Source organism: Ursus maritimus, unplaced genomic scaffold (assembly GCF_017311325.1).
Source record: "Ursus maritimus isolate PB19 unplaced genomic scaffold, ASM1731132v1 scaffold_6, whole genome shotgun sequence".
Taxonomy (NCBI): Eukaryota; Metazoa; Chordata; class Mammalia; order Carnivora; family Ursidae; genus Ursus; species Ursus maritimus.
The window spans coordinates 45,048,826-45,060,909 of NW_024426774.1; the positions used below are offsets into that span (position 1 = coordinate 45,048,826).

Genomic DNA, 12,084 nt, shown 5'->3' on the forward strand with positions numbered 1-12,084 from the left:
GACCACGTTATATGTTTCCATGTATTTAGATCTTCTTTGATTTCATCGGCATTTTATAATTTACAAGTATCAGTGTTGTACATATTTTATTAGATGTCTATATAGATACTACCCTTTTTTGAGGGTTTGGAACTGGTATTATATTTTTAATTTTGATCTTGATGTGTTCATTGCTAGTATATAAAAATGCAATTGACTTTTTTAATGTTTATGTTGTACTATGTGACATTTCTGAAATCACATATAAATTATAGAACTGTTTTGTAGATTTTTGGGATTTTCTACATAGACAATCAAGTCATCCGCAAATAGAAATTATTTCTTATGTTCCAATCTGAGTGCCTTTATTTCCTTTACTTAACTGTATTCTTTTGGCTACAACTTCCAATTCCATGTTGGATAGCAGTGGTGAGACTGGATAAACTTGTCTTATTCCTAAACTTGGAGAAAAAGCATTCAGTCTTTTACCACTAGCTGTAGATTACTTGTAATTTTCTTTTTATTTTTTAAGCAAGTTAGAGAAGTCTCTCAATTCCTAGTTTTCTAAGAATTATTATCATGAATGGGTGTTGAAATTTGCCAAATGCTTTTTCTGCATCAGTTGATAAGATCATGTAATTTTTCATGTAATTTTTCTTTCTTACTCTCTTAATATGGGAGGTTATATTTCTTGGATTTGGAATATTGATCTATTCTTACATAGCTAGAATAAACTCATTTAGTTATGATGTACTAGTTTCTTATGTTTTTCTGAATTCTATTCACTAATGTTTTGTTCAGAATGTTTTGGTCTATATATATATAAGGAATATTAATCTGTTGTTTCTTCCCTCCCTCATTCCTTTACTCCTTCCTTCCTTCCTTCCTTCCTTCCTTCCTTCCTTCCTTCCTTCCTTCCTTCCTTTTCTCTCTCTCTTCCTTTGTCTCTTTCTACCATTTTTGTCATCTGGATTTGTATTAGGGTAATTATTAGCTGCATCAAATGAGCTGGAAAGTTTTTCCTTCCCTATTTTTTATATGAGCTTGTTTAAAATTAGTTCTTGGATTTTTTTGTTTTTTATTTTTTGTTAGTTCGAAAATGTTTAGTATACTTTTCCAATGAAACTAATTGAGCCTGGAGATTTCTTTTTCAGAATTTTATTAAATAAATAATTTAATTTCTTAAGAGTTATGGAGCTGTTTGCATTATTTATCTTTTTTCATGTTGGCTGAGTAGTGCTAATTTATGCTTTCAAGAATTGGTCCGTTTCATCTATGTTGTCAAATTAATTTGTGTAGTTATTTGTATTGTTCCTTTATTATCCCTTTGATACCAGTAGAGGATATAGAGATATCTCTTATTTCATTCATGACATTGATGTCTTCTCTCCTTTTTTCTAATCTGTTACACCAGAGATTTGTCATTTTTACTGATCCTTTCCAAAGCCAGATTTTTTTATACAGATTTTCTTCATTGTTTCTCTGTTTTCTCACTTCATTAATTTCTGCTAGTTTTGTTTCTTTATTATTTCCTTCCTTCTGCATGCTTTGGGCTTATTTTTGTTCTTCTTTTTCTAGTTTCTTGATGTGAAAGCTTAGATTATTGATTTGAGATTTTTCTTTTTTGCTAATGTAGGCCTTTAGTGATAGGCATTTCCCTTTATCACTACTTTAACTGCATCCAACATGTATCGATATGTTAATTTCATTTTCATTCTGTTAAATTTATTCTTTTTCTATTTCCTTTAATATTTCCTCTTTGATTTCTGGATCACTTAGAAATAAAGTTTAGTTTCCAAGCATTTGGAGGTTGTCCTGTTACTGCTCTAATATTGATTTTCTATTTTGATGCTATTGTGGTCAGAGAATACACTACATATGATTTAAATTCTTTTTAATATTTTGAGTTTGTTTTATGGTTAAGATATGGTCTATTTTGGTAAATGTTCTGTGGACATAATATATAATCTACTGTTATTAGGTGGTATATCCTAGAAATGTGTATTAGATCCTGTTGGTTAATAACAATGTTGAGATCTTTTATATTTTTGCTAACTTTATGTCTAGTTGTCTATCATTGCTTGAGAGATGGGTGTGGGAAAGTTAACTGTAATTGTGGATTGGCCTGTTCTTTCAGTCTACCAGTTTCACTTCATATATTTTGCAGCTTTGCTGTTTGATGTATACATGTTTAGTATTGTTGTCTTATTGGTGGATTGGCCCTTTTATCACTATGTAATGACCCACTCTGCTCCTGGTAATTTTCTTTGCTGGGAAATCTACCTTGTCTGATATGTTAATGCAGCCACTCCTGCTTTACTTTGGTTATTTGCATATTCTTTGTAACTACTTTGACTTTCAACCTCCAAATGTCATTATACAGGTGTTCCCCACTTTTTGAAAGTTTGCATCATGCCACTTCACTTTTATGAAAGATCTGTATTAGTACCTGTTTCCATTAACCTAAAGAAATCCTAAGAGGATTTTCACTTTTATGAAAAAAGGCAAAAATAGCATTCAGCGTTTCTTTTGCAGTGAGCTGTTAGAGAGGTAGTGCCAACCAGTAGCAGCGAGAGTTGCACCACCAACGTCCTTCCTTTCCCTAGGAACTATGCTCAGCATCTCAGCATCAAGCCTCCCTAGCTTTGAACTATGTCTATGAGCATCTGTTTTTTATCTTGATTTATTTTGTGCAACTATTACCAAGATGTGTCCTCAGGAATCAAAAAAAGCCTAAGAGAGGTTATTTTTGGGGGTCTGGGAATGCTAGAAAAAATTTTCCATATAAATTAATGATAATTGCTTCTTCACTTTATATCATGTCATGGCTTATAAAAGGTTTCCTAAGAATACTCTACTTATCGTGCGGGAATCCTGTATTTTAGTGAGGTTCTTGTAAATAGCATACTGTTGCATTGTATTTTTAAATATACTCTCTCAATCTTCATTTTTTAATTGTTGTAATTAGATTATTTACATATAATGCAATTACTGATATGTTAAGGGCTTATAACTGTCATTTTATTTTTTGTTTTCCATTTGTTCTCTTTGTTTTTCATTTCTGTGTTTTCTTTTTCTTCTCTTCCTGTAGGTTACTTGAATATTGTTTCGAATTCCACTTTATCTGTGATGTCTGTAAGTGTATCTCTTTGTTTAGAATTTTTAATTATTTGCTATAGGTTTTATATTCTGTCTACATAACTTATAACAGTCTACGAGTGTCAACATTTGACTAGTTTGAGTAAAGTATACAAAATTTTTCTACCCTTACATTATTCTACCTTACCTCAATTATAATTATCTTAAATATTTCCTGTATATTCACTGAGAGCTAAAGTAGACAGTTTTATAATTTTTGCTTCAAACATCAAGTATAATTTAGAAAACTTAATAGGCGAAGGGAAGTCTATTGTATTTACCCATAATTTTGCTTTCTGTTGTTTTTTCTTCCTTTTTGATGTTTCAAAATTTGTTCCTTTATCATTTCTTTTCTGCTTAGATAACTTCCTTAAGCCATTCTTTTAGGGTAAATCATCTGGCAACAATTATCATTCGTTTTTTGTTTCTCTTTTGTTTATTTTTTTTTTTTCCATCATCTGAGACAGTCTTGAATTCCTCTTTATTCCTGAAGTCTCTTACTCTTGGGTGTATATTCTGGAATGAAGTTCTTTTATTTCAGCACTTTAAAACATGTTACTTCTGGGATGCCTGGGTGGCTCAGTTGGTTAAGTGTCTGCCTTTGGCCTAGGTCATGATCCCAGGGTCCTGGGATTGAGTCCCCAGTTGAGCTCCTTGCTCAGCGGGGAACCTGCTTCTCTCTCTGCCTGCTGCTCCCCCTGCTTGTGCTCTCTGTCTCTCTCTCTGACAAAAAAAAAAAAAAAAAAAAAAACAACAACAACAACAAAACCAAACATGCTACTTCCTTTGGCCTCCATGAATTCTTATCAGGAATTCACTATCATTAGAAAATTTTCCCTTATAGGTAAGGTGTTGTTTCTCTCTGTTTGCTCTCAAAATTTTTCTTTTCCTTTAATTTTCAAAAGTTTACTGTCATGTCTGGGCATGAATTTCTTTGGGTCTATTTTGTTTGGGATTTGCTCAGTTTCTTAAATTCTTAAATGTATGTCTAATTCGGGGAAGTTTTCAACTTCTATTTCTTTGAATACTTTTCCCAACTCTGCCCTTTTCGCCTTATCCTGGAACTCTGATAACATGTTTGTTAGATCTTTTGTAATAGTCCCACAGATCCCTGAGTCCCTATTTTTGCATTATTTTCCAAATTATATTCTTTCTGTTCAAATTGTATAATTTAAATTGTTCTCCCTTCAGGGTTCTTATTTATATTTTCTATTTCTTTGCTAAGAATTTCTGTTTTAAAAAATATATCAAATATGTTCATAATTGCTCATAGAAGCATTTTTATGATGAATGATTTAAAATTCTTGTCAGATATTTCTACATTTGTATCACTAAGTGTTGGCATCTGTTGGTTACCTTTTCTCATTTAAGTTGAGATCTTCCTGGCTCTTTGTATGTCAAGAGATTTTTTTTTTTATAATTTTTATTTTGTTATATTAGTCACCATACAGGACATCCCCAGTTTTTGATGCAATGTTCCATGATTCATTATTTGTGTATAACACCCGGTGCATCATGCAATATGTGCCCTCCTTAATACCCATCACCGGCCTAAATCAGTCCCCCACCCCCTCCCCTCTGAAGCCCTCAGTTTGTTTCCCAGAGTCCACAGTCTCTCATGGTTCATTCCCCCTTCTGTTTACCACCCCCCCTTATCTTCCCTTCCGATTGTCAAGAGATTTTTTAAATAAGTCCTAGATATTTGGGGGACTACATATAAGACTTTGGATCTCATTTAAATCTTGGTTTAGCTAGCCTTCTTTGACACTAGTCTGGCAGTTGAGGGAAGAGTACTGCTCAGTACTACCAGGTTACAGTGAAAGTCCCGATTCCCTACTCAAGCTCCTTTGTCTCTAGAGGAGGCAACTTCTCTTTACTCCTGAGTAGTGATAAAGTCCTGACTATCTACGGAGACCACCTCAGTCAAGAGCAAGTACCCTGTTACCTTCAGGTAGAGATAGAAGTACAGGATTCCCACATGGTCTCTACTGATGCCAAATTAGAAAAAGACAGCCTAGTTGCCACTCATTCTGCAAGGATAAAAGTCCTGGCTCATCACTCAAACTTAATTGATCCATCTTAATTGACAGGAGAGCTAGGCAAATTATTTTTTTTTAAGGGAAGTAAGCCTTTATTTCCTTATTTCACAAATAAAGTTGGCGGAATCCGTTGCTTTCAGTGACTAGTGAAAGAGACCAAATCCCCTATCCTCGTCTGACTCCCCTGATGCTTCCTTTGCTTCAGCCTCGGCTGGGGCTGCAGCAGTGGTGGTGGTGGCCACAGGGGCAGCAGCCGCAAGTGCAGATGGATCAGCCAAGAAGGTCTTGACCTTTTCAGCAAGTGGGAAGGTGTAGTCAGTTGCCACAGACAAAGCCAGGACCTGCTTGTATCCATTGATGGTAGAATGGGGCACTGATGCAATGGTCAGATAACCTATCTGCAGACATACACTGGCAACATTGGGGACACTTCCCATGAAGCAAGAATGCAGAGTTTCCTCTGTGATATCAAGCACTTCAGGGTTGTAGTTGCTGCCCCTGTCAAACACCTACTGGATGATCATCCCAAAGGAAAAGGGGGAGATGTTCAACATGGTTAGCAGTATGGCCTTGCTGGCTCCCACTTTGTCTCCAGTGTTAAACATTTGCACATCACTCAGGATTTCAGTGGTGATGCCTAAAGCCTGGAAGAAGGAGGCTTTCTCGGGGCCCAGACCAGTGTTCTGGGCTGGCACAGTGACTTTACATGGGGCTATGGCACCAGCACAGGTGGCAGCTGGCACCTTCTTGGCCAGCACATGTCCCTGATCTCAGTGAGGTCCTCCTTGGTGAACATTAAGCCCACATTCCCCTTGATGTGAGGCAATAGTTTCTCCAGAGCAGGGTTGTTCTCCAGATGCCTTCAGATGGCCTTGTGTATCCTGGTGTTCTTGCCCGTCAGCACCACAGCCTTCCCATGGAGGGACATGTGGATTTTCTGCATCTGCTTGGAACACATGTTGCCTGCTCTCACAATGAAGCATTTTGGCTATTGATTTAAAAGTTGAATGAATTCAGAGTACCTGGGTGGCTCAGTTGATTGAGCGTCTGCCTTTGGCTCAGGTCATGATCTCAGGGTCATGGGATTGAGGCCCATGTCGGGCTCTCTGCTCAGTGGGGAGTGTGCTTTTCCCCGTCACTCTCCCTCTGCTCTCAATCGCTCTCAAAAAAATAAATAAAATAAAATATAAATAAATAAATAAATAAAGTTGGATGATCTCAAGAAACTATCTGGAGTTTTGGGTCACCCTATCTTTCCTGGGCATCATGGTGGTGCATCAGGGGTTGCCAGCAGGATTTAAAGACAATGTCACTTTCATGAGGATGCCTAGAGAGAGGAAGGGCAAATTTTTATAACTAGTGGAGAGTGGAAGTCTAGGCTACACCCTTGGCATTTGCTGGTGTGAGTAGAGGTGGGCCACAATTTTTTCTGTGCTGTCTGAATAAAGTAGCTGTTTTCTAAAAGTTTTTGTTTGTTTTAAATCTTGCTAGACTGTTCCTTTTATGATCCTTTTAAAACCAAACAGGAGCAAACTTTTGTTAGGGCTTTTATTGCCTGCGCCCATTGGCATTTATAAGTTACTGGCTTTTGTAACACCAAGTCTGCAATATATAAAGATAAAAGAAAACACACAGACTCGGCACTGTTATTTCCTGGATGACAAGGTCCCTTGCCAGTCTGTCTTCTTCTCTCCATTTTTTACTATAGTTAGTGGAAAGAGTAGAGAATTACTTCATTTTTTAGGAAAGAGAAGTCTTTGCTTTTGTTACCAAGGTTTTAAGTGATTAATTTCTAAGTCACCTAGATTACCTTGTTAATAGTTTGGTTTTTTGGTTGCTGTTGTTTTTTGCTTTTTTGTTTTTTGGTTTTTTTTTTTATGTCACATTGCATTTTGAAATTCTTGTATTTCTGGCAATGTACTTTTGGTGCCACAACTTATGTATTATAGATTGAAGGATAAATAAATGTGTGTGTGTGTGTGTGTGTGTGTGTCCCTCTTCTCTGCCATCAATATATGTGTGTGTGTGCATGTGTATATAGTTTAACATGAATTGGATATGTGTTTGTCCCTCCGAAAATACTTAGAAAATTTTGTTTTCTTTATCCATGACATTTAAGACTTCCTACAGGGTTAAGTACAAAGTTGAGGTGTTCTCTGTATTTATGTTGCATGGTAGATTTTAAGCCATCTTGATCTCCAGATTCAAGTGTTCCTTCACCCCAGAAAAATTCATTTTATTACTTCTTGATCATTGATTTTCATCTTGTTCTTGACTCTAGTCTGGACGGCAAATTGTATTTTAGGGTACTTTCCATGTGCCTTCCTTGCTCTCATAATTTATATTCTCTTTTTCTTCTTTCTTAAGTATTTGGTGAAATATTTCTTGAAATTGACATTTAATTTACTCGTGTGGGTTTCTACAATATCCAATATTCTGTACACTCCCTCCATTACAGTTTTTACATCCGTTATCATGTTTTTCATCTGAGGTGAAACATTTGTTTTTGTGAACAGCTGGCACAAGAATTCCTCTTAGAGAGAAAACTCTTTTGAAAAATATTTTGCCTGTGTGTGAGAACCTAAGGGAATGCTCAGGAAACAAGGAATGATTGCTGAATTGTAATTTGTGAGAGGAGCAGTGGAGAAAATCAAGGAGATTATAGATAGTTCTGAGACAGTCATCATGACCTTCTGGTGGGGCTCTAGCACATTTTCAGCATATAGATTTTTGATTGATCAGTTTGACTAATTTTTGTCTGTTTGTTTGAAAATGGAATGACTAAGTCATGTTTTATGTTAGGTCCAATGTGTTAGGGCCAGTAAATAATGTAAGGGACAGAGAAAGCAAGGAGAATGTAGACTCCTTACCAGTAGCATAGATCCTTGGGAAACCTTTGGACTTCCAAGAGCTATGAAATTGATGGGGAGGGGAGTACAATCAGACATGGAAGAAATTCCAGACCATTTTTCAAAGACTTTAAAGCCAGAGATGGACCAATACAGAGGAAAACTATGTGAAGACAGAGGGAGAAGATGACCATATAGAAGGAGAAAGGCCTCAGAAGAAATAACCTTGCCAACACCTTGATCTTTGACTTCTAGTTATCCAGAATTGTGAGAAAACAAATTTCTGTTTAAGCCACTTCCTAGCCCCCCTCGCCTCTCCAAAGAAAGGTGGTTGGGGTGTTCCTACCTAAAATGCAGATAATGTTTTTTTGTTTGTTTGTGTTTTCCTTGTTCTCCATTCTTTCTGCTCCCTATAGTTGCCTGTCTACTTTTAGTTAGTGATTTTTTTTTTTTATCTTGCTAACTCACTGCAGTTGTGCTTCATTGAAATTTGAGAAAGGTCATCTCAGAGATTGGGTTTGTTTTAGTTTTAATCAGTTACACCCAAATGAAGTAGAAGCAAAATGTTTATTTTCACTCTAATTTTCTTTTCCAGCTCAGAGACCCTTAAATCTGAAGAGCCTTAACTTAGGGAGCTAGACAATCATGGAGTTATAGCAGCAGGCATGGCATTGTTCTGTCTCTATTTTAACTGTACCATTAGAATTTGGTTAGGACATTGCTCCTATTCTCTCAGAAGTTCATTTAACCCTACTTATTAGAAAAACAAACACCCAGACCTCTTTGCCTAGTAAGTCCAGCTTCCCTAAGTATAAGCAAGGAGCAATATATGCCAACACAGGGTCCTTACTCTGTGTCATCTCGGGCACCTGTGACCTTCAGCAAGGCCATAGTTGAATCAAGATTTTTACCTCCCATCTTTTCCAGAGACTTCTCATCCCTAATCCTAGAGATTCTAAAAGGAGTGCATTTTTTTTTAATGATTTTTTATTATATTATGTTAGTCACCATACAGTACATCCCCGGTTTCCAATGTAAGGCTCGATGATTCATTAGTTGTGTATAACACCCAGTGCACCATGCAATACGTGCCCTCCTTACTACCCATCACCGGTCTATCCCATTCCCCCACCCCCCTCCCCTCTGAAGTCCTCAGTTTGTTTCTCATAGTCCATAGTCTCTCATGTTTCATTCCCCCTTCTGATTACCCCCCCTTTCTTTATCCCTTCTTCCCCTACCGATCATCCTAGTTCTTATGTTCCATAGATGAGAGAAATCATATGATAGTTGTCTTTCTCTGCTTGACTTATTTCACTTAGCATTATCTCCTCCAGTGCCGTCCATGTTGTAGCAAATGTTGAGAACTCGTTCTAAAAGGAGTGCATTTGTATTGGAATCTGCTTCACATACTTGAGGCCAGTAGTGTCTTGAATTGGTGAGTGGTGGTTGTTGGCTTATCACCTGGTCTGGTTGTTTCTGTATTATATCTTGCCTAAAGTACTCAAAGTTTCTTGCATACTATTATCTGTCAGAAAGTGTGTAGGAATATTGACATTTTTACTAATTTTGTTTTAAATTAACATAATTATACTTCTAAGCCCCTGTTCTACCAGGCCAGTGGAAAATTTAATCTCAGAAATTCTTATATTCTAACAATTACCATCCACCCAAATATCACCTTCAGAGAGACAGACTCTTCTGGGACTTAATTTAATGCTACAATAGTGAGGGCTTTGCCAACGAGATACCATGTATCCATACAGCCATTAGCAGTGAAAGAGTCCAGTGGATGAATGCAGACAGTGGAGCCAAACAGTTACAAATCATATATCATCCCTACTATTAGTTGTGTGGCATTGTATATTATATAACTTCTCTTTGCCTCAGTTCTTTTATCTGTAAAATGTAAATTCTAATATGTGATCTCAGAATATTTTTTGTGAGGATTAAATGAATAGATGCAAGTGAAGTTCTCCAAACAGAGCCTCGCACACAGCAAGCTCTAGACCTGTGTTTGATACTGTGTTCCCTTGAGGTCTTGCCTTCTCCCTGGGGTACTGTGGTTTTCCAAGGACACAGATTAGTCAGCCCCCTTCTCAGTATCAGTCCTTCCCATCTATTTGCTTCTAAATTCTCCTTTCCCCTCCATTTCCCTCAAAATCCTAGTGTCCTCTTTGCTAAGCTTAAAATTGCACAAAAGGAGAAGAAGCACTTTTAACTTTTATCTGGTCATCCAAAATCTGTGGCAAAAAAAAAAAAAAAAAAAAAAAAAAAAAAAACAAAAAACAAAGCCCAGCTACTTTCTGGATATGGAAGGAGAAGGGTAAATCCACAGGCAACGTATAAATATTATCCTGCCACACATGATCTAAGCCTTTGATCATTTCAGTGGGAATGTTGGAGAGAACTAGAATTTGAAATCTATTTGTTTAAGTCTTTTCTTTGTGAGATTTTAGGGTTGTTTGGTATTTATTTGTTTGTTTTTTAATCTATTTTCTGCTAACTGGAGTCCTATAGAATTTATGATTTCCTCAAAATTATACAGAAATTGTTTTTACTATGTATACATTAAGATAATATTAATAAAATTATAGTAATATAGAATTGAAAAGGGGTCATATTCCTTTGGGTGCCACCTATGTGAAAATAGACAAAGTATATAACCTACTTATACAAAACTAAAAAAAACATACATCAAGCTTTTCACTTTGGGTTTACACATTCACTGTTAAATGATTCTATAATCTCATATTACTTATGATTTTTTATTACATGTGATTTTCTATTAATAGTGCTTATATTATTATAGTTATATGACTACTTCATGGATTTCGGGCTCAAATGGTACTTAGAATTGATTTTCTAGGAAGCATGGTTTTGATGACATAGAAAGTAATCATTTTTATTCCAGTTGGATGGGGTCTATAATAATTATCTTTATTCGGTATCAATATTTTATGTACATGCTTTTCAACTATATAAATCTGATTTTGTGCCCATATTTTAATTTGCAATGAGTATATATAAGTACATATCTATACCCAGCACACTTTTTTGTGTTCATGGTTTTATTTTACAAATGAATGCATACATGTACATTTTATATATTTATAAAAATAGTTATAGAATGAATAAGTCATGGTAATAAAAGGGACACCATAGGGAATGTAGTCAATGATATTATAATAGCATTGTATGGTGACAAATGGTAGCTACACTTGTGCGCATACCATAATGTATAGCAAAGTTGAATCAATATGTTGTAGACCTGGTAGTAATGTAATGTTGTGTGTCAACTATATTCAAATAAAAAATTTTAACTTATATATACATAATTTAAGAACTATGAATAAAACATAAGTAAATATATAAAGAAAATAATGTATATATAAATTTATATATAAGTAGTATATTTACATAATGTATATATAAAATGTTCCAGCAATTTTCAAAAATTGTATTTGAATATCTAATGATAATAATGATAATTGTTCCTGGTGACCTAGAATGAACAAATTTCAAAGGAAAACTGTCTCCAAAGTTAAAATAATTTAACATATTGATAGGTAATATAATTAATATCATATATAATAATTTATTAATTTATATTAATATGTTAATTTTATTAATATAATGCATATATCAGTATAGCCATTCAATTATTATTATAAATTATAAAGTATATTAATGATTAATGTAAATTATAAAGTGTGTTCATTTATAATTAATATAAAAGCTATTATATTAAAATGACCAAATGGTTTTATAGGAAGTACTAAACGTAAAAACACAATTTCTTCTTCTTTTTTTTTTTTTTTAAAGATTTTATTTATTTATTTAACAGAGATATAGAGAGCACAAGGAGGCAGAGTGGCAGGCACAGGGAAAGGGAGAAGCAGGCTCTCTGCTGAGCAGGGAGCCCGACCTGGGGCTCAATCCCAGGACCCTGGGATCATGACCTGAGCCGAAGGCAGATGCTTAACCAAGTGAGTGACCCAGGTGCCACAAAAGCACAGTTTCAAAATATTAATTAATATCAATTTTTGTTAGCAACATTTTTTTTTTTTTTTTTTTTTTTT

The 12,084-nt window shown here is 35.2% G+C and overlaps 1 pseudogene; it reads right to left on the reverse strand.

Annotated features, from left to right (window-relative positions):
• Window positions 1-5,299: 5,299 nt before the first annotated feature.
• On the reverse strand, window positions 5,300-8,896 carry LOC103671838 (annotated as a pseudogene).
• Between the last annotated feature and the right edge of the window lie 3,188 nt (window positions 8,897-12,084).